The 27,270-nt window shown below is 37.0% G+C and overlaps 1 protein-coding gene across 2 annotated transcripts in view; it reads left to right on the top strand.

Annotated features, from left to right (window-relative positions):
* Positions 1-1,129: 1,129 nt before the first annotated feature.
* The window catches only part of eya1 (EYA transcriptional coactivator and phosphatase 1), a 121,116-nt gene continuing 94,975 nt past the window's right edge, over positions 1,130-27,270 (top strand). Inside the window, exons 1-4 of one of the 2 annotated variants that reach the window (XM_049485452.1) lie at positions 1,130-1,278; positions 1,822-1,854; positions 8,362-8,453; positions 11,109-11,185. The gene's annotated coding sequence lies outside the window, so the exon portion shown is untranslated. The remainder of the gene's footprint in view (positions 1,279-1,821; positions 1,855-8,361; positions 8,454-11,108; positions 11,186-27,270) is intronic. The other variant, XM_049485453.1, reaches the window with a different exon arrangement.

The following is a 27,270-nucleotide window of genomic DNA, read 5'->3' as shown; positions in this document are numbered from 1 at the left end:
GTTAGCACACAGTGTAGCTTCTGCATTGGTAGCACTCTAGTTATAACTGGCAATGCATTAGACACTTCAATGAGGTAAATAAAATGAATACAATTAATTTAATCTGCTAAAATGTTTCAATTTGAAACTTTAGCAAACTGACTGATTAAACACTACTTTAACATTGAGATATACCTACCAAAATATACCTACATTCGGTTTACTTCATTAACACACTAGTATTGCTGAGATAAATGCATAAATGTAAATTACTTCTGTGCCTAACATTTTTGTACAGTCCTGTATAAATTATATATTATATATTGGATTTTTTTTCTTTGCATTATTTGAGGTCTGAAAGCTCTGTATTATTTTTGTTATTTCAGCCATTTTTATTTTCTGCAAATAAATCCTCTGAATTTGTCATTTATTTTTATTTGGAATTTGGGAGAAACGTTGTCCGTAGTTTATAGAATAAAGAACAATATTCATTTTACTCAAACATATACCTGTAAATAGGAAAACTGAGAAACTGATTTATAAACTGAAGTGGTCTTTAATTTTCTCTAGAGCTGTACATACAGTATATTGTAATATTATATTTTCAACTGCAAATTAAATGACTACTGTGAATGTTCAAATGTGACATTCTCTTTTAATTCATTTTATTCTATTTTTGTCTGTTTTACCTATTTTATGAATGGTTCTTTGTATACACTGCTGGAACACTCAGATTTCACCTTTTGGATAAATAAAGTGGTATCTTCTAATATAAAGATTGTTGCACTGTCCCATATATATATATATATATATATATATATATATATATATATATATATATATATATATATATATATATATTTTTTTTTTTTTTTTCTTTTCTTTTCTTTTGAGAAAAGAAACTTTAGTGACTGGCAGGACTTTCTGACCAATAGGAAAACTATATGAACTGGCTGTAACTCCGCCCACTACTGGACGTTTCTACAGCCGGAGCTCTCACACTGTGACCATTACCAACCGTTCATAAAATACTCGCATAATTAATTAATGAGAAAGCGCTTTGTCTTTTATAAACTATGTTTACTCATAGTGCAGAGATAGTGTGTGAGTCACTGAGGTAAGCTGTTGTAGCCTAAAGACCGTTTTCAGTCCAGAAAACCTGAAGACTTCTCTGACAGGGTTAACTAACAGTAACCGTGGTGAGCTAAATAGCTTAATTAGCTAACTAGGTTAATGTTAGCCGCCTGAGGTAAATGTGTGACTGACCTCCCCTCACAGTTCAAATTCTGCTTTTAACAGGTGAGGACCACATATGTTAACTTTACCCAGTACTGTCAGAATGTCAGTTACTATCTTATTAACTATGTTTAAATGTTAATTTTAGCTTTCCAGCTAACTAGTTAACCTAGCTATCCTAGTAAATAGCTAGTTAGCTCGTTGTTCAGCAGTGGGTAGCTCACGCTTCACTAACTAACTAACTAAACTGTCTGAGCTCAACAGTATTGGGGCTCACAGCTAACTTAAATGTTTAACACCACATTTGGGTAGTTATTTAGTTAACAAGCTAGTTTAACTTAGTTGAAAAATATATATTTTTGTTAGTTTAGTTAGCTTAAACAAAATTGCACTTAGTCTAAGCTTTAGTTTAGTTTAAGTTTTTAGCTGATAGATTAAGCTATCAGCTATTTTCTAGCTATCTTCACACATTAAATTTAGCCATTTTCAGGTACTTTTTAAAAATGAGTAAATTCTTCTGTGGTATTAAGTAACTAGTTAGCTAGGTTAGCTATGCTAGTTATGTGTTTTGAGTAGTTTACCTAATGTTTTTGTTTTGTTTCATAGGGAGATGGCTATCACCTGAAATGTGCATGACTGGTAAGTTTTTTTTAACTAACTTTCATTTTAGCTACCTTAATGCTAACTAGCTTAATTTTCCTAGTGACATTCAGACAGACATGCTTTGCGACGTTGTATATTGGAATGTTCTTTACAGTTAACATTTCCTGCATACTAAAAAGGCATTAAGAAAATGTTCTTTTTTACTCAGTTACACACTCACTTATTGTTGTATAGGGGTGAATTCTTCAGTTTACCAAATAGCAATACAAGTTCTAGTTAAATCCGTAAATAAATTCTGTACTTTCTCATAATCCGCCTATTCACCAGACACATAAACAAACCAGCATTGACATTAGAGTAAGAATCAAGTGTCTTATTAGATGTACAGTATGAGGCAACACCACTGATTTACAGTGGTATAAGATTTACAATATAAAACATGAGCGTTTCAGAGAGCTAATGTTATACTAATTAGCAAGGAACACTCAACCTGTCATTATTAAAATATTAGTTTACATTAAGAATTAACCCAAGACAGTTATAGTAATGTTTTTTTAATATTATTTATTGTGTGCATGGCACAAGAACAGTGTAATTCTTGTAAACATGTAAACATATACTTTGCTGTGATTCTCACACACTTAAACACAACTTTAGTGACCTTGAAAAAGGCTTTGAATTGGATTAAATGTAATTGCTGTTGCGTTTAATGTAAGAAAACTCGAAATGCAAGATGAAACGGTTAAAATTGAAAAAAAAAATGCCTTCCTTGTTTTGCTAGCTGAATGCAAATGACTAAAAATGAGACATATGGTGTTGAACTACTCTAGCATACTCTAGTTACTAGAGAAAAAGTAAAAGCTTGTGGCTAACATTAGCTTCTCCAAATCTACTGCATGCTTTGAAACTCTTGGTGGAACACAAAAACTCAGGGAAAATTCTAACTAGTTGCTAACTGTGAGCGAGATATAAATTTAAGTAAGCATCTTGTTTAACTAATTTATCCTGCATGTCTGCTGGTCTGAAACTGCTGGCCTATAGCTGCAGCTAAGAAAAATATGGCCATTTCAAAGATTGATCTTGGGCTTACCAAAATTCATTTCCAATAATTTAAGTGAAGATCGATTTGAAGATGTATTTAAACAGCTTTATTTTATTTTATTTTTTATTCATGTCGTAACAGATGTTTCTTTCAGACAGCCCTTAAGTTGAAAAGTTGAACTGGTTAAGATGATTATTTTTAATTATGTAAAATGGGTGTCTGTATGTCCTGCATATCAAGGACTGGTAGGTTTAAATAGTGTCCAATTAGTTCCACCAGGTTCTGCTCGATGGAACCTCCAGCGTGATTACTGTGAGTAGAGGTAGTGTCCTGTCTGCAAGGTCACATATGGATTCAGTAAGAGAGTGGCCAAGGGACTACTGTTCTCTCTTTCTCTCTCTCTCTCTACCCCCCCCCCCCCCCCCACCCCATATTATACTTCATTTCTTCTTTCTTACTTTCTCACTCACTGTTATCTCCCACACACACTCTTTATTTCTCCCATTCTTTGCCCTATCACCTATACACCTTTCTAGGTACACTTTGTAATGCATAGTTATGCAACTCTAAAAACATCAATAATGATGTGATTCCTTTAGATTTCTGATATTTAGTGATGGTTAAATTACTGGTGGATATTAAATAAATTTGGTGGAGTCTGTATGCTGTATTGTGGTTAGTGGTGTTTGATAGTTCTGCTGTGTTCTAGTACTCACTGCTCTGGGCTGAGTAATGGACCCTTAATGTGATTTAGATTAGGGGAGTTTTTTAAGATTTATTTCATTTCTATTTACAGATAATTAATTAAGGCCTTCTGGACTCACTTGTGGAATTGATGACACATTAAGTGTGATCCACCTTTAATTTGTGATTTTAAATAACTTAGAAATATGTTTATATCTGCGAAATATGATGTTTAATTTTAACAATTTCACTTGAAAGCAAACAGTGAGAGAACTTTTCTCACAATGTAAGTTTTCACTGTATGTATTAGCAATGCATTTTAAAGCTAATAATGTTTTCATTTTTCTTTCAGTTAAATTCAGTTTTTATATGGGCCATTGAAGTCTAGGCTGTAAACTGCAGTGTAGGTATTAAAGTAAGTAAATGAACCTTTATGGCATGGATTATTAGTAGGTGAGACTAATGCACCAATAGCATTTTTTCCTCAAAAATGAAAAATATTTACCCAGTATTGGTTGGTACAAGTTGGTACATACAACAAACTAAGGCAGTCCAGTGGTAAAAGTCAACATGTAGGCACATAACCAAATTCTGATTAACACAGCATTGTCTGATAAAATCTGCAGTGGTGTTTGATTGCACCAACTATAGTGTTGCAACAGCAAAGAATGTCCTGAATGTCCAACTTCTGCATATTTAGTTACACATGAGGAATGAATTCAGATCTGCACAATAGTGAGTTAAAGCAAGTAAACTTTGTTATAAGTCGTTTCTAAGTGGATTAACTGGACTGATGCAAATTCTAAACCAAATTCTTTTGAACTCTTTTCATGTTTGTGCACTGAAACAGAACAGAACAGAATAGTCAAAAAATGATGGGGATGGCAAGGAAGTCTAGGAAATTAGGGCTGTCCCTAACGATTATTTTTTAAACGATTATTCTAACGATTATTTTTTTCGATTAGTCGACTAATCAATTTATTGAGAAACATATATAAAATAATTATTATTAAACGTTTTAAAAGGGAGGAGTTCTACTTTTGAATAAAACACTGCCTGACCAAAAAAAGGTCACCACATGTACACCACGTTGTTCAGATCTATAACGCTAAAAATGGATAAGCTCCCATACACCACAAATGTGTGTTGCGCTGTTTTCTGTGACTGCTAGATTTTGTGACCACAGGCAAGTAGTTCTCAGCAGACCGGTGCACTGGCCGTTTCGAAACATGTTTGTTTCAAATGTTTACTCCGACTGACCAAAACGGTTAAGTTTAGGGCCGAGGGTAAGCTGTAGGTATAGAAAGCTTCCGTTTTGCCAATGAACGCTCATAACCGTGAGCACTGGTCACAAAATTCCGATGGTGACAGAAAACGGTGTAACACCGCAGCGCCGACGACGCTAGCTAAAATAACTTAAGGCTTAAAGCTAGCTTGGCTAAACACCTGAACTTATGAATAATGCTACTGTTTCTGGAAACTGCGAAATGCCATGCACAAATATAAACCAAAAATGTAAAATTTCTGCCTGTGGCAGGTTTAAAACCTTTGGTAGACAGCCTTACGTCTTTTTAAGACCCAGATGTAAACCGTACTTACTGTGTTGTCTTGATCCCATGTTGACATAGTGCTCCTGGATGTTTGCGCTTCAAGTGCTCCTGCATAGTAGTTGTGCTACTGTGATAGGCCATCTCCATTTTGCGCGTATGGCAGAGGACCACATTGTTGCCCTTTTGCGTGAAATGCTCCCAAACTTTAGATGCCCACTGGCGTTTTTTACTAGCTGGAGATTGCTCTCCGGAGTCCATGCTCTCTACAAGCGCCGTGGTGTTTACGACGCGCCGACGCACGTTATGCAAATCGATGTATTTTCGTAATCAACAACGTTGATTATGTCGACGTGTCGCCCCAGCCCTAATCATAATAATGGATATTGTTGGTGCAGGTTTAAGACAAAGTGATATTTGATTTAGAATCTGGATGTTTTTTGAGCTAAAAGATGAGACTAATGAGACTTTGTGGTAATATCATGTGTGAACATCATGTGATAACACTGAGGCACATGGGCATTTTCATTTCACAGAAATAAATTTAAAACATTATAAAATTAACTCTCTACCACAGCCTTCGTTTCCCACCATTTTGTGCTGGTTTTCTTTTTTCTCCTCGCATTGGACATGCACAGTGAATTATGCGAAACCCGGGGCCACAAAAGATATATCAGTTGCGTCCCTTAAATCATATGCTAGCAGTATTTCTCGGCTATGTGTGAAGGATCCTTCAGTTTGGAACAGAAAAAAAACAGTACACTTAGGATGCACTTAAACTTTTGAACATCGTTTTTGTGTAAATGTGTGATGTAAAAATCAGTATTTATCGGTGGGGCTTAGAGAAAGGAGGGTTTTCTTATTGTCTACCCAGTATTTTGGCACATTTATAAAACTGTACTGGCAAGAGGTGGACATATGTAAATGCGTCAGGTTTTGTGACATCATAAAACCAGGGAATATGGGCCCTCTAGAGTGGAATCTTTGTTTCAGTTGGAATTTATTTACCTCTTAATTTAGCTTTTATCTTCTGATTTGGTAAACAGTAAAGTGCTGGTTCACTCCCGGTGTGACACCAGTATGAGGAGAGAGTGTGATGTGTTATGAGAGTGTGTTCTAGGAGTGATGTATTGGCTGGTCGTTTGGCCGAGGCCTGCAGAACGCGCTCCGTGTGAAAAGCATAAACGAAAGGTGTGCCGGCTCTCACCTCCTCAGGTTACGCTGGCAGGTATCCAGGTGTGATAAATGTCCCTCCATCTGACGGAGAGAAAAAAGAGGGCAGGGAGGGACAAAAATCACAAGAACCAACAACAAAAAATGACATTAATATCTCTCCTCCTGCTTTTGTGTTTTTAGAGAAAAATGTGAACTTTTCTGCAGGTGTGTGTTGTTTATCGTTGGCAGTAACGTGATCAGACGCTAACTCGAAACACCTGCTCTGCAAATTAAATGCAGCATAAAAATGTTAGAAGTGTGTTGTCTGATTGGTTCTGGTAATCACTGCATTTGGACACAATGACTGTGGAGAGCAAACAGTACATCCAAACAAAACCACACAAAACAGATGTGTCTTCAGGAGAGCCTGAGGAAATCATACTGCAGTGAGATATCATCAACACTGAAGTGTCTGCAAATGAAACATTAGGACAGTTCAGCATTTTACCTATAGAGTTCACTGTTATAACTCCATATAAAAAAATATATCAATTAATACATTAATTAATAATTTCTCTTTAAAAATCATTTTCCTTCAGTTTTTTCTCCATTCTATTTTATCTCTATTAAAATTCACTTCATAATTATCTTGTCATTATTCTGTTCATATTTTTTTAAAAATGCTTCTTTCTTTTTCAGCTGCCAGAGTATAACCACAAAACTTTGGAGCATTGTTGGAACAATACTAACTTGCGTTGGTTGTCCTTTTTGGAGTGACGTCATATGGTTTTCGTACAGCAGGTGTCTAATGTTTTTTAAGGAATCCACTTAAACTTTTTAACATAAACTTTTAAACATAAACTTTGTCACCAGATTCAAACAGCTCAAAATGTCATATTATTTTAGCTAGAACCAGATTTTAGTCTCCCCAAGAAACCATGTAGCACCATTTCATAAGAATCTATCTATCCATCCATCCATCCATAGGAATTAATTGGGGCCCGATATTCCATCTAATGTACCCTTTATCTCCATTGCTCTCCTGTACTGTCTGTGTATGGAGGAGCTTTTGGTAAAACTATCAACCTTTGGGCAAGTATTTTGGAACCACATATTTATTTGCATTCCATCATTTTGCCAAATGTTTTTGGACATAGTTTTATTACCCAAACATGTTTGCATTCCATGATTAATCTAAAGTTTTGCGACCCAGCTCTATCAGCCAAATGTATTTGCATTCAACTATACAGCCAAATATTTTTGGACTTTATCACTTAGCTAAATGTTGGACTCTACACCACAACAACTACAAATTTCATAACTAATACTGTTTAAAAACTTAAGGTGACATTAAGTTTAAGATAGAATTGGATTTAAGATTCAATGCCCTTTATTTTTACAGCTTGAAAGCTATTTGTAAACTTTGTTCAATACTATTAGCGCACTTGCAAGTCAACATAAAGTTCGTTTACAAACTAGTTTATTTTCTGTTCTCTTTTTCTCCCTTTTCTTCTATTTCAGTTCACTATCCTTCTTTCTGTTTCTTAGAAACTCTCCCACACTTACCCAAACCTTCCTCCATTAAAGCTGCCGCTCCTCAGTCTAATATAATGGTAATTTAAGAGGGTCATAAGGTCTAATATAAAGTGTTAATCTAGTGTTTCAGAGGCGGTAGCTGTCGGGTGTTCATCTAAATGTTGGTCCAGTGCAGCAATTTGATCTCTGGACATCACCCTGACCATGAAAACATCTCCATTGATCACATCAATAACACAGTTATTGATCAGAGAGAGTCCGGGCTAATCCAATCGCCTGCTGGTTTGTTTGAAGTTAAAAGCGCTTTACACCGGTGTTAATCCGCTCCTCTTTTAGACTTCTGCACCAGCCGCCCACTCAAACACACACACGCACACACATGCAGGGAAAGTGTTATTTGTATTGTTACATTTACATTAAGTCCATTTTAATTGCATCAGCCACTAAACAGATCTCGCAGTAATGGCCCTCACTGAGAAAATTGCAATCATCTGTTGGATGGCTGGCAGCGTAATGGACAAACCTAATTAATCTAATCTCGTTGTGTTCCATTATAGCAGCACTTTATCATTTCAACAGATGGAGCATAAAGACATGAAGAACGCACTCCAGCTAAGGCCAAACAGCCCCTGCTGCCCCTCGACTTCTGCTTTTGCCACTGCGGCAGCGGGGTCAGTCTCTGCCTTCACACACCATAAACATGCACTCTCACCTGACTGATGTGGTGAAGGTTTGAGGGTAAATGGAGTAAATAAACCGCATCATTAATATCCTTTTAGGATCCGCAGCCCAGAGTCATTATCCTTTAAACACAAAAACCTCCCATGCTGTACATCTTTTTCCACAATTTCCACACCAGGTTACTTTTAAACAGGTAGCTCTAAAACATTTACATTGAATATTAAAGTTTCTTTAAACAGGACGTGGTGAATTTGAGAAGAATAATTCTGAATTGTGTACTTAATCCAATCAGTATATTTCTCTAAAAAATTAAACTCTGGATAAACTGCTGCACTGCTCTGTTTGAGGGTACAAGCCCCATTCACATATAGGATCAACATTTCTGCTTCTCCTGAAATAGAGAACTAAATTCACCCATTTAGCAGTTTTACCTCCAGCAGTAACCTAAACACATTGTTAAATTGTTCCATTTTGCCAACTGTGAGCTAGAACTTCACTTTGATTCCTGCTGATTTATCAGCTTCTGTTCACACATGAGCCTCCCAACAATCTCTCAAGGATTTATCCAGGTCTCCTACAGAGAAACTGCTGTACTTGGTTTACTGAAGTTTCTACTCTGAACCCCTACATGTTTAAATGGATCTATAAACATTAAACATTATGAATGGAGATTTTACATTGAAAGGTAAATGATAAATTCCAAAACTAGGGTTAATGTCTCTTTCCGAGAAACCCACCCTAAATAACATCAGAATTAACATAAAATCAGTGATCAGTGAGCGTGTTTACCTGTGAGACTCAAGCAAAAGCATTTTTAAATAATCTGATTTACTTTAATGCAGGATTAATTAGATAAACTAGGTGTTGAATTAGAAAATGCCAATACTGGCCTAACTTCATGATAATATTGGACATAGTTAAGCTAGCTAACACTCTCATCCATAGCAATTCTAGTAGATCTATATATTTGTTTGTTTGTTTTATCAATTTCTTCATTTGTATTTATTCTACAAGTGAGCTCAGATAAACAGATTTGTAGATGTTTCTCTTAGAATGTAAATATTTATTTATTTGTACATGTTTGCCATTATTTTGTATTTGCAATTTTGTTTTATTTTTTATTTCTTTCACCAATAAAATATTTAATAATTTTATTTAAACTCAGCTATTCTGATTGAGGTGTATATATATATATATATATATATATATATATATATATATATATATATATATATATATATATATTAGTGTGTTCTGTTCTATTGATCAATTACTATTTCCTAAAAATTCCTGTAAAATATGTGTGTTATGGAGATCCTCTAGGGGGCACATTTTGTCCAATTAGAAGCCATGAAGACAATCTGTACAGAGTTTGGCTTTTTAAATTCTACTAAGATGCTGTCCAGTGGATTTACTGTATCTGCTTTTTATTAAAAGCAGGCTTTCACCTATAAACAGACATGCACCACACTGCTCTGCACATGTCTGTATTATCGCCATGTTCTTTGACAGCATCTGAACATTTTATAAACTGTTGCATGTTTTCTAATATACAATTGAGAGATTTGAATGTATGAATGCAGCAACATCAAGAATTAATCAAAAAGTGATTCCACATATCCAGTTGATCATAGAGAAAATGATGCAGGCTGTAGACAGATGTCTTACATGAATTCACCAACGTATTCCACTACAGTGCATAAAAACGTGCCCTATTCAGAATACGCATGGAAAAGCTCTGCTTTTGTTATTTGTATTTAATTGACACTGGTGGCTAGTTTTTTTTTATATCATGAAAATTGTAGATTTGAATTTGAATTTTCTGAAATTCCCAGAATAAAAAAATGTACTAATAGAAAAATAGAAAATAAACATAATACAACACATAACACACGGGTAACATAAGCTCATTAATCATTGTACTAAACTGGATCATTATTATGTCCACATAATTGTGAACAAATTAATGCTCCATTAGTCAGATTACTTTGTTCTTTCTCTTCATATCACATAGAAACGTAAAAAAATATTTACACATGTATATCTGTTTTGATTATGATGATTATTAGTAGCATTAGTGAGCTATTTTTTAGGGTGATTCTAATGAGTACATTTGTTTATTTAAGTTGTGATCAAAACTGTTTTGGAGATTTGACATTGTGTAGTGGTGTTTCAATACGTCGTGTCAAATCTTCTACAAAGAAGACTGCTATTCATGTTGTTTAAGCGATGTAATCTGCTAAAGCACTGTAGTGAATTCACACACATTGATGAATTCTGTTCTCTTTAATAGTGCTCTCTACAGTGATCTAGATTTTTGTGTATAGTGAATAGTATGTAAAGCACAGTTTCAGACACAGCTTTAAGGTTTTTAAAGGTCTTTAAATTCCATGAATTGTGTGGTTGCTGATTTGTCTGATCAGACATCTTATTCAACTTAGCAGTTAAGTAGCAGGTTTAGACAGCATGCTTGAGAAGAAAAATCTCGAAACTGATGAACAATGACTCTGTATCAATAGAGACTGTTTTCTTGTTATATTATATATTTTACTGAGCTTTATGTGGCATAATATTTGATTTTAGGGGTTATTGCAACTTAAATTCACAGGTGTAACATCCTAATATTTGGTATTCTTCTGTTCTAGGATGAAAGAATAGTAGTGTGGTCAGCAGCTCTAGGATGGTTAAGGTCAGTTCAGGGTGGGAAGACTACACATTAAAGGTAAGCAGCAGTTTGGTTGTTGAATAATAGCGCTCTCTGTTGAGTTTAACTGTACTGAAACTGTAAGTGGTTAACTTATAGCCATCTTTCTCTTTTAAAGTGTTTTATAAAGGCTGTGTTGACTCATTGTTACCTGCAGCTGCAGCAGTGATCACTCTCTGTAGGTTTCTGAGGGTTCATGTCCAGTTTGTAAAAGCGGTGGGAACCAAATATACCATACCTCATAATGAGTGTTATGTGTGCAGTAATGTGTTCATATGGTCTTGGAAGTGGTGGAGGATGTAAAGGTTGGGGATACAGTGATAAACATGTTTTATTCATTCATTTTTTTTATATATACGCCTTTTACACTAGTATATTTTTAAGAAGGCTTATGATACATTCACACCAAATCACCTTCAAAACTTTACTATTTAATCCATTTAAAAGTCACATGTATTGTGAGTAAGAAACATTGTAACCTCATATCAAACCAGGGATGTTTACTAACTAGATGAAAAGCTTTGTGTCGGCTATACAGTCTCAGCTGCTTTATCTTAAAAGTGTGTTCTCAGCACTGCTCCATCTGAAATGTGTTTTTAAGCAGAGAGTGTAGTAGTGTGAAAATAACCTCAGCTAATAAAATACTCATATCCTTTCATTAACACTTATCTATTTATCTCCCAAGGATAGTTGGGTGATTTTATTAAACTAAAGGCTCTTTTTTATCATTCTCGTATAAACTTTCATTTAACTGAAACATTTAATCAGTATTTTATCATCTAAAAGGTCTTTGAAAATGGTAATGAGTTATCTCTCCTGTAAAGTTGACATTTTGGAGGTGTGAGGTTTTGGTTTGACGTATATTAGTACTAGTACGTTTGAAGTATATTAGTACTAGGGCTGCACAATAAATAATTTCAGCATTGTTATCATTATGTGCTCTTGTGCAATAATTACATTGCTGGATTTGCAATGTCAAATTGAATTTTAAACCTTCTTTTTCTGTTTGATATAGAAGACAAATTTACGTAGTTCTCATAGTATATCTGGCCAACATTGTTTATTTACTTAAATATTGGATCAATGAGTGCACTATTAGGATAATGACATGTTGTATTTTTGGCTTCTGATGATTTTAGTTTTTCAAAATTAGGTGAAAATCACAATAAACAAATTAAATTTACTTATGTAGTTCAGCCTTAATTAGCACGTTATTAATTGTGATGTTTATATTCATGCTTTTTTCAAAGAACAATTTTTGATACTTTATAAAACCCTCATTGTTAAGCCTGACATTACTTTACAGAACCCGCTTAGGCACCTTTCTTTTGAACAGTGTAACTCTCTATGTGGGTTTCTCATGTGGGTACTTGTCTTTGGTGCAGTAGAGTCTTGAATACTTTCACCACCACTGTTTCACATCCAAGAGCCACTAAACATTTCATCAAATGAATTATTGTAAATCAAAATGTGTTTTTCTAACTACTTTGATGTCTTTTTTTCTCTCCGTCTTTTCCTGGCGCCCTGCTCTCTCTGCTGCAGCTCTGTGTCCTTGAACAGCCTTTCATGTGCTGTGAAAATAGCATGCTCCATTTATCTGGAATTGTCTTCATGTGCTGGTTTGGGATTATTCGTCCCCTCGGCTCAGACTAAATGTGTGGTTTAGTCTGCGAGTGTCTGTGCTTCTGTGGGTTAGGAAGGCTTTGGTTGCCCATTTCTATTCTGTCAAGTGTTCTGTTGAATTATATTGACATTGTACATTACACTGATATATGTACTGTACATTCAAAATTCAATATAAAATATCCAGTATGGCATCACAGGCATCACACAATACACTGAGCAATAGAATGGGATGCCATGGAGCAGCCTTGGACACATAAGATAAATGTGCCCAGAGTGTGTGGAGCATGGGATAAAGGGGTATAAAGCCCTCCTTCACTGGGCTGTGGAGTAGAGGAGCTGTGTTCTCTGGAGTTAAGGAGCTCTATTCAGTACTTCTAGAGTGTCAGAACTTATCATCCATCATCAGTAGATGACAGTACTGATGCTCTGTGGTTTGAATGCAGTGCAGTCCTTCTTACAGCAATGTTCCAAAGAGTAGAACTTTTTACTGCAGCAAAGGACCAATAATATTCTTGATTTCAGAAAAAAATGCTGGAGTAGCAGGTGCCCAATTTGGCAATCTAAATTCATCATCAACACAGAAATGCCAGAAAAAATGTTTCCATAGAACAACTATTTATGGTTCCTAAATAATTGCAAAAGTAACTAGAACCCTTCCCCACTGCAAAACACTCCTGTCAGAAAGAGATCCAAATGCTCAAGACTATTTTTAGCGAAGTGAACTCTTTGCTTTGCTTCTCAAAAGACACAGAGAGGTTTAGTTTTTTAGAATTGTTTTTAGAGTTCCGAAGATATATATAGATGTATAGAGTAAATCATTAGAAAAGGTGTGAGAATTTAAGCTTAAGATTTTAAGATAATGGTTTTATGTTAGATCACATGGTTGTTTAAAAAGTCACTCCAACCTAGAGTGACACATTGCATTGTTTATTAGATGTAATGTCTAGAGAGCATAGGGTCACCCTTGATCAGTACAAAAAATGGTATTGCTCTTAAAAAACACCAGAAATTATGTATAACGTGTAATTAGTTTTCTTTTGAACTTTCCAGTTATTTTTTAGAGACAATCTAACAATGTCCAACTTGAGAGTAGTTTGAATGAGTTTTATTGGAATACTCCAAACATGTGACATGAGATCTCAACATGGCCAATGTTTACTTACTTAAGAGCATTTGCCAGAAAATAAGCAAAACAATGAATAACTATGCCTTATTTCTTTGATATACATATTTATACACTTATATTCTTGTCTGTATTTAACAAGCTCTGCTGGATTTAAAGAAATGGCCTTTTCTACGGAGCATTACTGGAACCAAACAGGCTAATATAGTTAGCATGTCCAACCCCTCTGGTGTTTTCCTTCCTTCATTCTTAAAGTTCCATGTTTTCGCTGAGACTAATTTGCTGTCAGACTTGGGGCACTTTCACAAAAGCCGGCAGACTCCAGAAATTAATTTATCCAAATAACTGAGCCCATGGGCGAGCGGAGCAGGGGCGCTGAAGTGGCCGAACTGGGCAGAGCCTTCTTTTGAAGTCTGGAATGTTTTGACTGACTTAAAACAGGCAACTGGACCGAGCGGATCACTTTCACTGACCCGCGGGATTTTTAACCATTTTCATACTAGAGGAAGAAAAAAATACTAAATACTTTGACTGATACAGGCTGACTCAACAATCAAAAAGGAAAAAAAACACGAAAAACAAATAAATAAATGGCTGATTTTAAGGCTAGCTGATGGGTTTGCATTGCTTTTAGAAAACGCTGAAGACTAAAACAGATTTTCGTGTGTTTAAGAGAAATCCTTTCTGTTCTGTAGCAAAGAACAATGATGCTGGAGGTTTCAGAGCGAAACCCTGTTGTATTTTTTTTTTAAGGAGAAAGAACAAATGTTGTTAATTTAAAATGACAAAACTGTAGATACAAGGTTTTGTTCAGTTTAACCCTATCCATTCCGCCTGCAACAGTTTAACCCTTTCCATTTATCCTAGAGCCATTTAGCTCCACCCATTTAGTCTGCAGCAATTTAGCCCGGCCCTGAAACTGCCATTTTAAAAGTGAGGGATAAAAAGTTGTGACTTTTTGATTCATAAAGTGACCTTATGCATGAAAGTACTGTACTTCTATGCTGTATTATATATATGAGATTTTTGTCTGTAGCGATTTTGAACAGAAATGTTGAGTCAGAAATGTAGAAGGTATAGGGGAGTACAAATTGCAGTACATATTATTTCTCACTTTATTTTTATGGATTCTGTAAATGATGGTAGTTTGCTGCTTCAGTGGCTGGTAGTGAATTCATTTAATCAGCACTTTAGGCTTTTATGAACTCCTGCTCTGTTCTGAACGACACACTCAGTTGGTTTAATAAAGCAGCAGTAAAAATGTGTGTTATTAAATCAGTGGCATTAAACCTCCGGGGTGATAATTAAGGCTGGTGTAGTTTAAAGACGGCAGCAGAAATGCAGTCGGTCCGAGTCAGGGCCACTTAAATTTCCACCTCGATAAATAATTCAGTGCTGTGCTGTCCTTCTGCAGCGCTCAAATCCCCACTGACCGCTTTTTATAACCTGTGACTCAGCGAGCCATTACAGTCCTGACATCCCTACACTAACCACACCTCTCTTGCCTTTCCCATCCTTCTCTCAATTTTCTTTTTTTCCCTCTTTCATTCTTTCACCCTCCTCTTTTCTATCTATCTTGCTTTTTCTTTTTCTGTCTCCATCTTTCTTCTGTTTATTTCTCTCATAGTCAATAATGAAGCGCTGCAGGGATCACAAAGTTAAAGGCAAGAACGACAGATGCTCTTAGGCCACGAGTGCAACAATATCTTTGTGAAGTCTAAGGTTTTGTGTGTCGAAACATTTGTGCAATTAATATTCTTAAGGCGAATATATACTTTTGTGTTTAACCTACACTGCAGCCCATGCATATCCTTTAGAGTGCACTACGTAACGGAGCATGTTTATACTTTTGCATACGTATGTATGCAGCTCTGTGTTGCTCTGCAGTTTAAAACGTGAAGGCGGGAATGTGGGGACCGAAATGAGAGGCCCAGTGTTGGGTCCACATTTATGTGCATATGCTAAGCCGTAGGTTTGGTGCAGATGTATAAATTGGCCTTTAGTCCCAGTGGAAAGCAATGTATATAAAAATAAACTAACTTGTTGCAACCTATGCAAATGTTTTTATATATACACATGTTCCTCTTATATGTCTAAAAATAGATTATAAAAAATCTCAGAAAAGGAGAGAAATCCATATCTGCATTAAAACTAGAATGATCCCATAGTTATAATGTCTAATAATAGCTGTCTTCCCAGAAATATAGGGAGGCAGTGTGTGTGGTTTGTGTGGATATGACATTTTTTGTGTCCCGATGAAGGCTCGGGTAGGCTGCACTTACTTTGCTATGTGTTAATTTTATTTATTTTTTTAAGGGGTTTGATTAGTTTGATATGGCTAAAATTAAATTAGAAGAGCAGAACCGAAGTGAGTCAGCTCAGAGCAGAGCATGAAACTCACAGCCACGCTGAGATCATCACTGTGAGCAAGCAGAGAGGAATAAATCTCCCAGTGGTGATTACGAGGTTGACACTAGAGTTTGCACAGAGGTAGGGTAGTGTACTAATCAAATTGGCCTGGGGAATTCTGGGAAATAATTTTAATGTCCCATACACAGGTGTGGCCTCCTACTGAGCGAGGGACCACCTCAGAAATGAGTGAAACTATTAGCTATTAACAGTTCTTTCTACAAATCTGCAGCAGGGTAATTAAAGCCCCACCAGTCTCCCAACGCCTATACATCACAGTTGTGGTTGTTATTGATTTCTGTTCCCCAGTTCATAATTATCCTGCATTATTTATAAAGAGAGATTGATGGCTTTTATATGTTGTTGACCTTTTTACGTCACCTTGGACCTCCCTCCTTCCCTCTCTGCTACCTATTAATTATGAAATACTGTAGGGTTTTTCGGCCGTTTGCTTTTATGGGCTCTTCCTGTTGAACTTGGTGCAGAGCGCTGCTGTTTTTAAAACGGCTGCAGAAAGTAAATGTGGACAAAATCCCAGCAGTCTTAAGTCATTCACACATTATGTCATGAGTGAGTGTCAAAGCGGCTGCTCTGTTTAGCCCTGCTGGATTTCCAGTTAAAACTGTACAATAGACCAAAATTTGTGCCAGTCTCTGCAGCGCTGCTGTGTTCACCAGCTTACATGCACATGCACATTTATAATGTTGAAAGCAGAGGGACTCAAAATGCAAAATGACAAATGCATCTCTGTTCATTAAGAATATAGCCAAAGTTCAAAGATATTAGGTACAATTGTTTTTTATAAAAATCTATAAAGAAAATACACAACCCTCTACATCTACACACATACCATTGAATGTTAAAATGAGTTTTCAAAGTTAAATTTAGTAAAAAAAAGAAAAGGCATTGAATCTGAAACCTTTAACCAGAACTAAACAAAATAAAACACAACAACTGCAAGGCTGAATACTGGAGAAGTAAAAGCTCAGAGTAATATGAGACGCATTTCTTAAGGATCTTAAGGAGCCCAATAAGTGAGGCTATTTATTATGCCACAATATTATCTTTACTGCTGTTGTCTTCCAAACTTCTAAAAACTATGTGGTCTTTCAGGTTTTGGCTTTTGGCAAAGATCAAGTTTTGACCACTGCTGGTCATGGGCTGGTGATGGGCTGGCCCAGTTTTGGCTTTGTAGGACGGGGTTATAGTTTTAAAGATTGAATTCTGGATCGGCTGATAGACCTGATGGTATGAACATGAAAAACAGCCAGGAGGAAATTGCAGTAGTCATCTGGGTAGTACCTGGGTGGTCTTTCAAGAGATAAAAATGTGAGAAATCTGCATGAGTCTAGAAAAGTTTACATGAGTTGAGAATGACCAAGACCACACCAAGGCTTTGTGCATCTTGGATGAACAGCAGCTCAGCCTTCCTGTTGTTAAAATTTAGGTGATTGGCTGCCATCTATGACAAGATGCGAGTTTGGTTTTAGAAAGTAGTGGAAAACAAAGTAGTGGATGTAGGGCTGGGGCGACGCGGCGACATAATCGACGTCATCGATTACGAAAATACATCGATTTGCGTCGTAAACACGGCGGCGCCTGTGGAGAGCATGGACTCCGTAGAGCGATCTCCAGCTACAAAAAAACGCCAGCGGGCATCTAAAGTTTGGGAGCATTTCACGCAAAAGGGCAACAATGTGGTCCTCTGCCATATGTGCAAAATGGGGATGGTCTATCACAGTAGCACAACTGCTATGCAGGAGCACTTGAAGCGCAAACATCCAGGAGCACTATGTCAACAGAGTCACACAGTAAGTTACCGTTTACATCAGGGTCTCCGCGGGTGTCCTTAAAAAGACTTAAGGCTGTCTACCAAAGGTTTTAAACCTGCCACAGGCAGAAATTATACATTTTTGGTTTATATTTGTGCATGGCATTTCCAGAAACAGTAGCATTATTCATAAGTTCAGGTGTTTAGCTAAGCTAGCTGCCTTAAGTTATTTTAGCTAGAGCCGTCGGCGCTTCGGTGTTACACCGTTTTCTGTCACCGTCGGAATTTTGTGACCAGTGCTCACGGTTATGAGCGTTCATTGGCAAAACAGAAGCTTTCTATACCTACAGCTTACCCTCAGCCCTAAACTTAACTGTTTTGGCCAGTCGGGGTAAACATTAGAAACGAACACGTTTCGAATCGGCCAGTGCACCGGTCTGCTGAGAACTACTTGCCAGTGGTCACAAAATCTAGCGGTCACAGAAAACAACACACGGTTGTGATGTATGGGAGCTTATCCATTTTTAGCGTAATAGATCTGAACAACGTGTTGTACATGTAAGTGATTATAAGTGTGGGGTTTGGTTTAGTAGGCTTGTGTTGTTGTTGTTGTTGTTGTTGTTATTATATATAAATATAGTAATTTATCGTTTGCTTTAAAACGTAAAATAATAGTTATTTAAATATGTTTCTCAATAAATAGATTAGTCGACTAATCGAAAAAAATAATCGTTAGAATAATCGTTTAAAAAATAATCGTTAGGGACAGCCCTAAGTGGATGTTACTTCACCAACAGAGCAAATGCTGAGTGTTATTAGAAGATGACCATGAACCGGGATTTCATTTCTCTCTCTCTCTCTTACTCTCTCTTGCTCCTCCTACTTTGTTCGTATCTTAAATGATCTCTCTGTCTGTCTGTCTTTTGTCTTTCTTGATATTTCTTCTGATTATTTGCTCTCCCTTTTTTCTCGCTTTCCTTTTTATCTTTTTATCCTATTCACCATCTTTATCTTTGTCTTCTTCTTACTTCCTTCTTTCTTTCTGTCTCTCTTTCTATCTCTCACTTCATCGCTTTTCTACCATTATTTCATCTGAAAACTCAGTTTTATAAGATAGTTTTATAATATAGATGATATATAAAATTATTTAATTAATTATACATGTGTAAAAACCATTGTATTACTATGATATCCCTTACAAGGTACAACTTTATGTCAACATCTAGATAACAACATTCACATAACATAACATCTAGAATGAACTAGGATGAAGATCAGTACCTAGTAATGGTCAGTATTCAATACTGTAGTCAGTATGTGATCCTCACTGCCCCTTCTGCTGTAACTCTAATGGACATGTTGCTGCAGGTTCAGAGAGATGTGCCAGGCTTATCGGCTCTTGTTTTGGTCATATAAGCAGCCATCCTGCTGTGACCCCTGGAATAACTTACACACTCTTACACACTCCTGATCCCCACTGTCAGCGCCTCCCGCAGTGTGTGTGAGGTGATTTCATCAAGCACTCGCTCAGCTGGAAACTGCTGCTTTTCTGCTCTCTGTTTGGACTTGTAAAACAGGAGCTCAGTAGAGTAAAGAAGTCGTTTCTCAACTACAGGAAAGCAGAAGGCTTTCTCAGTGAGTTAGGCAGCATCACAGGGCTTTGGTGTGTGTGTGTGTGTGTGTGTATGTGGGTGGGACAGGGGGGTCGATGGCTTCAGATTGTGTGAAGTTACCGTATTTTTCGGACTATAAGGCGCACTGTATTATAAGACGCACTGTATCAAAGAACGCCTATTTTCTGCTATTTTTCCATACATAGGGCGCATCGCATTATAAGGCGCGTTAAGTGACACTAGAAAGGGTGCCTATATCAAAGTGAACAGGGGTGGCGCCATGTTTCCCTTCCCCCACCGGGGGTGGTCGCTTGCCGGTGGAGCGTCTCAGTATACAAATCTAGCTCTTTCAAAGTCAAACGAGTGCTGGATATTAATCTACACAGATTCCTCTCCTGAAAACTGTTTATTTGGGTGAGTAACGTGCTTCAGTTTATTTACAGTAAGCTTAGATTTCCAGATGTCCACTAAGGCTTGCTGCACCAGCGTTAGCATAGCTATCCGCTAGCACGCTAGCTAGTCACCTAAACTAGTAAAGTTAACCCAAACTTAAACGACAGCGTTACACTGAGTAATCCTGCGTGTTCTGGTAAGACAGTGAGATATTAGCTAGCGATTCGTCCCCCGTAGCTTGTTTTAACACGGTAAACAAGCAGATTACAGGCTGATAAAACTCACCTCTGAGAGAGTTAGCGCTTAGCATCTAGCTAATGCTAGCCAGGCAAAGCAGCACAGACTTACAGGCCGATAACTCACCTCTGAACGGTGAACGCTTAGCGATTAGCATCTAACTCTAATAATACTGCTCCAGCAGTATTAAAAGTGCTAAATTTAGAAAATACTGATCTCTGAACAGTGAAAAAGCTAGCTAGCTAAGCGGTTAGCATCTAGCTAATGCTATTGCTGCTCCAGCCTCGGAGCAGCACGGCTCTGCACGGAGTGTGTGTTTACTGCTCCTTACACCTGACGGGTAAAATTTAGATAATACTGATCTCTGAACAGTGAATAAGCTAGCTAATGCTATTTGCTGCTCCAGCCTCGGAGCTGCTCGGCTCTGGACTCTGTATAGCACTGAAACTCTGTATAACGCTGCACGGAGTGTGTGTTTACTGCTCCTTACAACCTGACGAGTAAATTTTAGATAATACTGATCTCAGTGAATAAGCTAGCTAGCTTAGCGGTTAGCATCTAGCTAATGCTATTGCTGCTCAGCCTCGGAGCTGCACGGCTCTGGACTCTGTATAGCACTGAAACTCTCTATAACGCTGCACGGAGTGTGTGTTTACTGCTCCTTACAACCTGACGAGTAAAATCCATACAAAAGGCGCACCGTATTATAAGACGCACTGTCAATTTTTGTGAAAATTAAAAGTTTTTAAGTGCGCCTTATAATCCGAAAAATACGGTAAACATGTTAAAGACAGAGAAAATTAATTTATGCATTCTGGTGGAATTCAGGTTTCACTCCTGAAATCAGTACACTTTTAATTATGCTTAATTTTGACAGGAGCATTTTGACAGCATTCGTTTTTCCACTGCACTACTAATGTTTTAAGCCTTTTCACCAGCATGGTGAAACAATTCTGACTCTTTAAGCCTCTCCAGAATGAAGCAGCCACCAGAGAATCGACTCTAAATCAATTTAATTTACAAAGAAATGGGTGGACTTCCCATTTGAATTTGCTGATGGAGGTAAATAAATGCAGCTGCAAAAACAAGTGAAAAGTAAAGAAGAAAGAAAGAAAACCCAAAACAGTAATACACATTAATTGCTTCAGCACACAGCGATTGCACTTTAGTTGTATGAAGTGGCGTGAAACTGTGCAGGAATGAATTTGGGGATTAATGCTTTGGACGTTTGTCAGGACTGGAGCCAGTTAGAAGGATCAGTTCCTCACTAACTGTCCTCATGTGTGCTGGGCTTTTTTTAACGCTTGTCCAAAGGGGAAAATAAACGATGTATTTGTGGAGCAGATGCAGTGTGACTTCATCCCGAAGACAGACACTGTAAGTCCTCGAGCATTTTGCATTTCCCTCTGATTGACAATGGATTAGGGTTATTATTCCTGCAACGCACAGCGGATATTATTACTGTACACGACACAGTAATAATGCTCTTATTCTGGAGCTGATTGTTTTCTATTTAAATGGCTTACATAGGCACTTAATGGAAGAATCATTGTTTTAAATACAGTCTTTACCACAAAATTCATACAGTTTTATCCTGCAAGTTTGCTACCTCCTGTGCTGTTGTTCAGTTATTTTGGCTGTATGTTTATAACTTTAGTGTGTCTGTGTGAAAGTGTTGTGCTAATTATAATAATATTAGTATATAATAATATTATGAATCCCATTTTCATTTAACAAATTTAACAAATTGATAATATGTTCTTTGGCTTCCTCCTGTTTTTTTAAAGGTCCTGTATAGCTCCAAAAACCTTTTGATTTTGGGGCCAATGCAGATCGGCAACTATGTTTTAGCTTTAATCACAAATTGTTGATCACCAGTACAGGTCAAGGGAGGGCAGGATGCTACATTAACCCTTCCAGACAGCATTAGTAATACACCATGATGTTGGGCTTTTGTTCAGCACTGCCTCTCAAGATAAAGTGTACTTTACGTTTTAGAATCAGCCTATGTCATATAAAATTCATAGTCCTATGAATTTCTATACAGAATTGAACTATGAAGCTCAAAGTTGAAAACATGACAGAAAAGGGACTGCTTTGGGTGCAAATTAGATTGCACCCATAGTAGACTGTTTCTGTTGTATGTTTGATCCCAGTTAAATATGGTCTGCACTGTTTGCTGTTTTGTGTGGTTAGTGGTGTTTGATAGCTTTGCTGTGTACTGATACCCAGAGGGCTTTAGTTTAGAGGGCAATAGTGACACCCATTATGTGACAAATTCTCTATTACACTAAAACTGGTTCAAATGTGGGCTGGTTTAATGAAAAGCACCAAGGGTTTATGTTTTGGTCAAAAAGCACTATCACTGTGTTGGGCTGACTGATAGACTCTTAATGGGGTATCCAGTTAGTGGTTCAAAAAAGTACTTAGTCTGCTAATGAGATACTTATCTGCTAATCTAATATATTTGTTTATGATACATTGCTGATCAATTTTTTTCTTCTGTACTTGGTTGAGCTTCTTTTACTACGAGGATTTAGAAATGGGATTCCTGCAGATTCATGGAAAAATTATAAGTTTAACATAAAGCCATAATCTTCTTTAATTAGTCTATCATTCAACAGCTCATATTATTTAAAATACTAAAACTCTACTTTTTTCATCTAAATGTAATGACTTTTAACACATGTAATGTAATGACTTTTTGATATCAAAGACAAACATATTTTACATTTGCACGCATGATCATTAATCAGCGTAAATGGTGGCTTGGATGTGTTCTTAAAAAAAGAAACGGTAAGCAGTGCGGGGCTTTGCCTTCTTCTTTAAATGTTCAAACTCACACAAGAATGCTCCACTAAAAGAGTTCTTAATGGAATCAGGTATTTTTAGCATTCAGTACCATTACCACTGAAATTCTGCAATTCGCAATAACAATTCTGCCAAAAACAGTTGTGTGTTCCAATATCTAGTATATCGCTGAGGGGGGATGCATTTCTCAGTCACTGCATTGTAGAAGGCTATTTCAAGCTGAATGATCTTTAATATACAGTTGAGAAATGCAGCTGCATTTGGAGCAGTTTGAATGACACATCTATTTCTTTGCGGCCCCTAGTTACCCACAAGTCTTTGCTCACACACAGAGCTAAAGGACAAAAAACAGCACCACATAAAAATTTAGTGGAAATGCTGGAAAGCAAAGCCTTTGTTTTAAAATATTTTCAATTATTTAGAAATTATTTCTGTAAAGAAATTAAAAAGCACATACATTTGGCACCACACCATCACCATATGATGTCCACATGGCATCATCATAAATCTTGTTACACTATTTCATATGTGTGACAAACAAACTACTTAGAAGTCTTAATAAGAAAATCCTACTGGGGACCCGTCCTTCCTCGACTGCAGCCTAGACTTTGGAACACATCTATGGTTAGCTTTCTTTCTTCTGTTTTCTCTTCTTATTTCCCCCTACATTTGTAGATTCACTATGGCTGCAATAGTTTCAGTTCCTTTCAGTAGCAGAGAAAACATGTAGCCTCATATTTTTAGAATTCTGGTATTGACAGTATCGAGTCTCATGCTTTCTTACATGTTTTGCAAAGGATTCCTTCCAAAAAACATTATGTTTTAATCTTCTTCTGTGGTCACTCAGTATCTCGTGAGGTATTTAAATGCACATTTATTGTTTTATTTTTGTTGTAATGTGTTAAATAAAGTAAATAAACAGTAATAATGCATTAGAATGTGCATTATCAATCTGCGTTGATAAATAACTGAAGTGCCCAAATGTTGCTTTTGCTGATGTGTAAAAAAAAAAGTAAAATGCTGCTTTAGCTTGTTTAAACTGTGTTTGAGTTAGACTCCTTTTTACCACGTGAAGTAACTGTTCAACTTGATGAATTAGATTTTTACAGTGTTTATATAACTGCTGAATTTACCAAAAGACCTTTGAAGACCCCCTCCCTTCCTCCCTCCCTTTTTAAAGAGTGTGTTATTTAGAAACATTTTTGCTAAGAGTGTTCTTCACACACCTCTGTTAACCGCAAGCTTTAGGGATCTCATCAGCTCTTAAATGGGCCGAACGTCTGTCACTGAGGGCCGTTTACTGCGGCCTGACATTGAGTGACATGTGCAAAGCCTCATATAACCCCCTCCCCCCACCACAGCCCCCCTCGCTAAATTAGAGTGGCTGTTGCTACAGCCTGCTTCTCCTCCTGCTTACTCACAGAAGAGCAGAGTAAAGGCAGTGAGCAGTTCAGGAGTTCACCGTTTGGACGCCAGCCGGAACTACTTAAGGGTGGTGACGTCTTTCAGGGACAGGTGCTCCTGCAAGTGACATAATATTGGCCGGCGCTGAGACGCTGACATATTACAATGCGCTCGCCTGCCAGAAAAGTAATTATCCTGTCAATATATGTGAACGTTCTGCGACGGGAACATACGCTAATACGCGCTTAGAATGCAGATGAAATCACCTGTTCTGCTCTTATTAGATTATTAGTCATTTTGCTTATTATTTTCTCCCTCCTTGGGCGTTCAAGCCCGTCTCATTCCTGAAAATGCTTTGGCAGAGGAAGCTATTTATGCCCATACGCTGTTAACTACTGGCATGTATGCTTTGGAAGCGGAATGCTGTTTAGAATGCAGAAAATATATTTAGTTCTTGCCAACAGACAGCATAAGGCACCAGCAGGTCTGGCCCAGTAGGGCAGCGGCTACTTTTTTTGTCGCAGGATGGACTTTCAATTACGGTAATATGCAGCTTAGCTCCTTCAAGAACACTCGGGCCAATTAAAGTCTGCGTTAACATCAAATGTAATAATACTGCTGTTCAGAAGTTTGGAATCAGTGCTTTTTGTGCCTAAAATGTAACATTTGAATATATTACACTCTCAACAAAAACAGTCAAATAGTATTCTATACATTCATAAAAAATATAGGTCCAGAATGAGTAATGAGGAACCACAGTTTGGCTGTGGAGACTGCTGATTTGGCACACTACTTTCACTCGTTACTTTCATTAGCAAATATGAAAATGAAAATTGAAGGAATAATATCATTAATTAGGACCCTAGTAAACTTGTTTTATTATTTTACAAATGTAATTATTTTTTTCTCCTTCAGATTTAGAGTACATTTGAAGACATTTTTTTTCGATTTTACTTTATGCATCATCAACTACAATTTGAAAGACAATAGGAAAAATTGCACAGTAACAAAAAAGCACCATAATTATTTAAAAGTTAAAACAAAATAAGCCCAAGATGTAAATGCAATTCTAAAACTGCATCCATGTTGTGTTCCAAAATCCAAGGCAAGTGAGTCTAATGAGGATTGTTCTATTTTTTCTGGCAGTGCACTAATGGGCTCACAGAGAAAAAAACGGGAGACACATATAGGACAGTAATTTTCGATTTTCATTTAAAAGCATTTGTGTTACTGTTTTGTTTGCATTAGAAACTTAGTAACTAAAAAACACACTAAAATATAGATGTAAAAAATCTTATTGTCCTATTTAAAGATTTCTTTAAATCAACTAAACACTTAATTCTTTATAGAACCAAAATTGGTTCTTTTATGACATCACTTAAAGACCCATTTAACTTACCCTTACATTTAAGAGTGCAGAATGCCATTCTAACAGTATATCTGCTAACATTAACATTGACATTTATATATTTCACATTTTTGTGCCAAAATATTGAAAACTCACGAAACAAATAATGTGATACTTTTTACATAGAATTAATGTGAATACGTGGAAATTATATAGACCAAAAAACAGATACAGACATTAACAGGTTATTACTTATTAAATAGTAAACCTGCAGTAAATTACAATCCAGTATAAAACTGCATTCAGTTTAAATATGGTCATCACTGTTAAATTGCCCAGCAGCGTCCAGTTTATTTAAGCAGCAGCTGTATTCCCGTCCGGACACTGTGCTCACTCTAGGGGGGGCTTTTGTGGACCCAACAAGCCCCAGCAAATCTTCCAGCAAATCCAGCAGCTCAAACAGGAATGAGTTAAGAACAATGGGCAGATAAATGAATTACCTGCATGGGAGGAACACACAGGAGCTTTCACTTTAGCTACCAGGCAACTGGCTTCAGTGTGTTTGTACTGGAGACGTTAAAGCTGCTTTACAAACACTCTTCATCCACTCTGATTGGTGTGTAATTGTGCAGGGCTGTTGTGTATTCTGGGTCTGTTTTGGAAGTGGATTGTTTAGACAGAGCACTTAACTTTCCCTTAAAGGGGACATGAAACACTTCAAGTATTTAGTATAATTCACAAGATGTATTTTCACTCTAACTAATTTTAGAAGTTTAACAGTTGTCAGTGAAGCGGAATTAAAATAATAAGCAATCTAAATGTCATTTTTTTTAAGTAAGGGCAGCGCCATCTTGTCCCAGCGCTGAACGTGACGTCACGAGGTTGGTTCTCGAACGCCTCACTACTATAATCTATGAGAATACCGTAATTTAGATCCTCAATAGATCATAAAATCCAAACCAAAACTCAATGCAGAGCGGGGGAGCACTTTTGTATTGCCCCTGTGTGTAGTAATACTGGGAGTAGTGAAATTTAATAGGGTGAGGAATGAGAAATATTCACTTTCACTTTCATACCTTCAGCGGGGGCTCGCAGCACTGAAGCGTGAGAATCCTCCGGTTAGCCGCAATGCTAGGGGTTAGTGGCGAGCACTTTCTAGACCAGGACTATGTGAAGGAGAGGGGTTTGAGTCAGGAGCATTAGCGCCGGATAAATAAGCTGCAGTCCGAGGCTTTTTTCCTCCGTTTTTTATTTTTCCTCTGATCAGCTGAGATGTACAGACCGTCCGAATGGGTAACGTTACTATGAGAGCAGCAGCTGTACGAGCCGCACGGAACGAGAACACCGCGCTCACCCAGCAGAGCAGCG

Source organism: Astyanax mexicanus, chromosome 1 (assembly GCF_023375975.1).
Source record: "Astyanax mexicanus isolate ESR-SI-001 chromosome 1, AstMex3_surface, whole genome shotgun sequence".
Classification (NCBI taxonomy): domain Eukaryota; kingdom Metazoa; phylum Chordata; class Actinopteri; order Characiformes; family Acestrorhamphidae; genus Astyanax; species Astyanax mexicanus.
The sequence above is the reverse complement of the archived record's forward strand: the minus strand, read 5'-3'. Positions and strand labels throughout refer to the sequence as shown.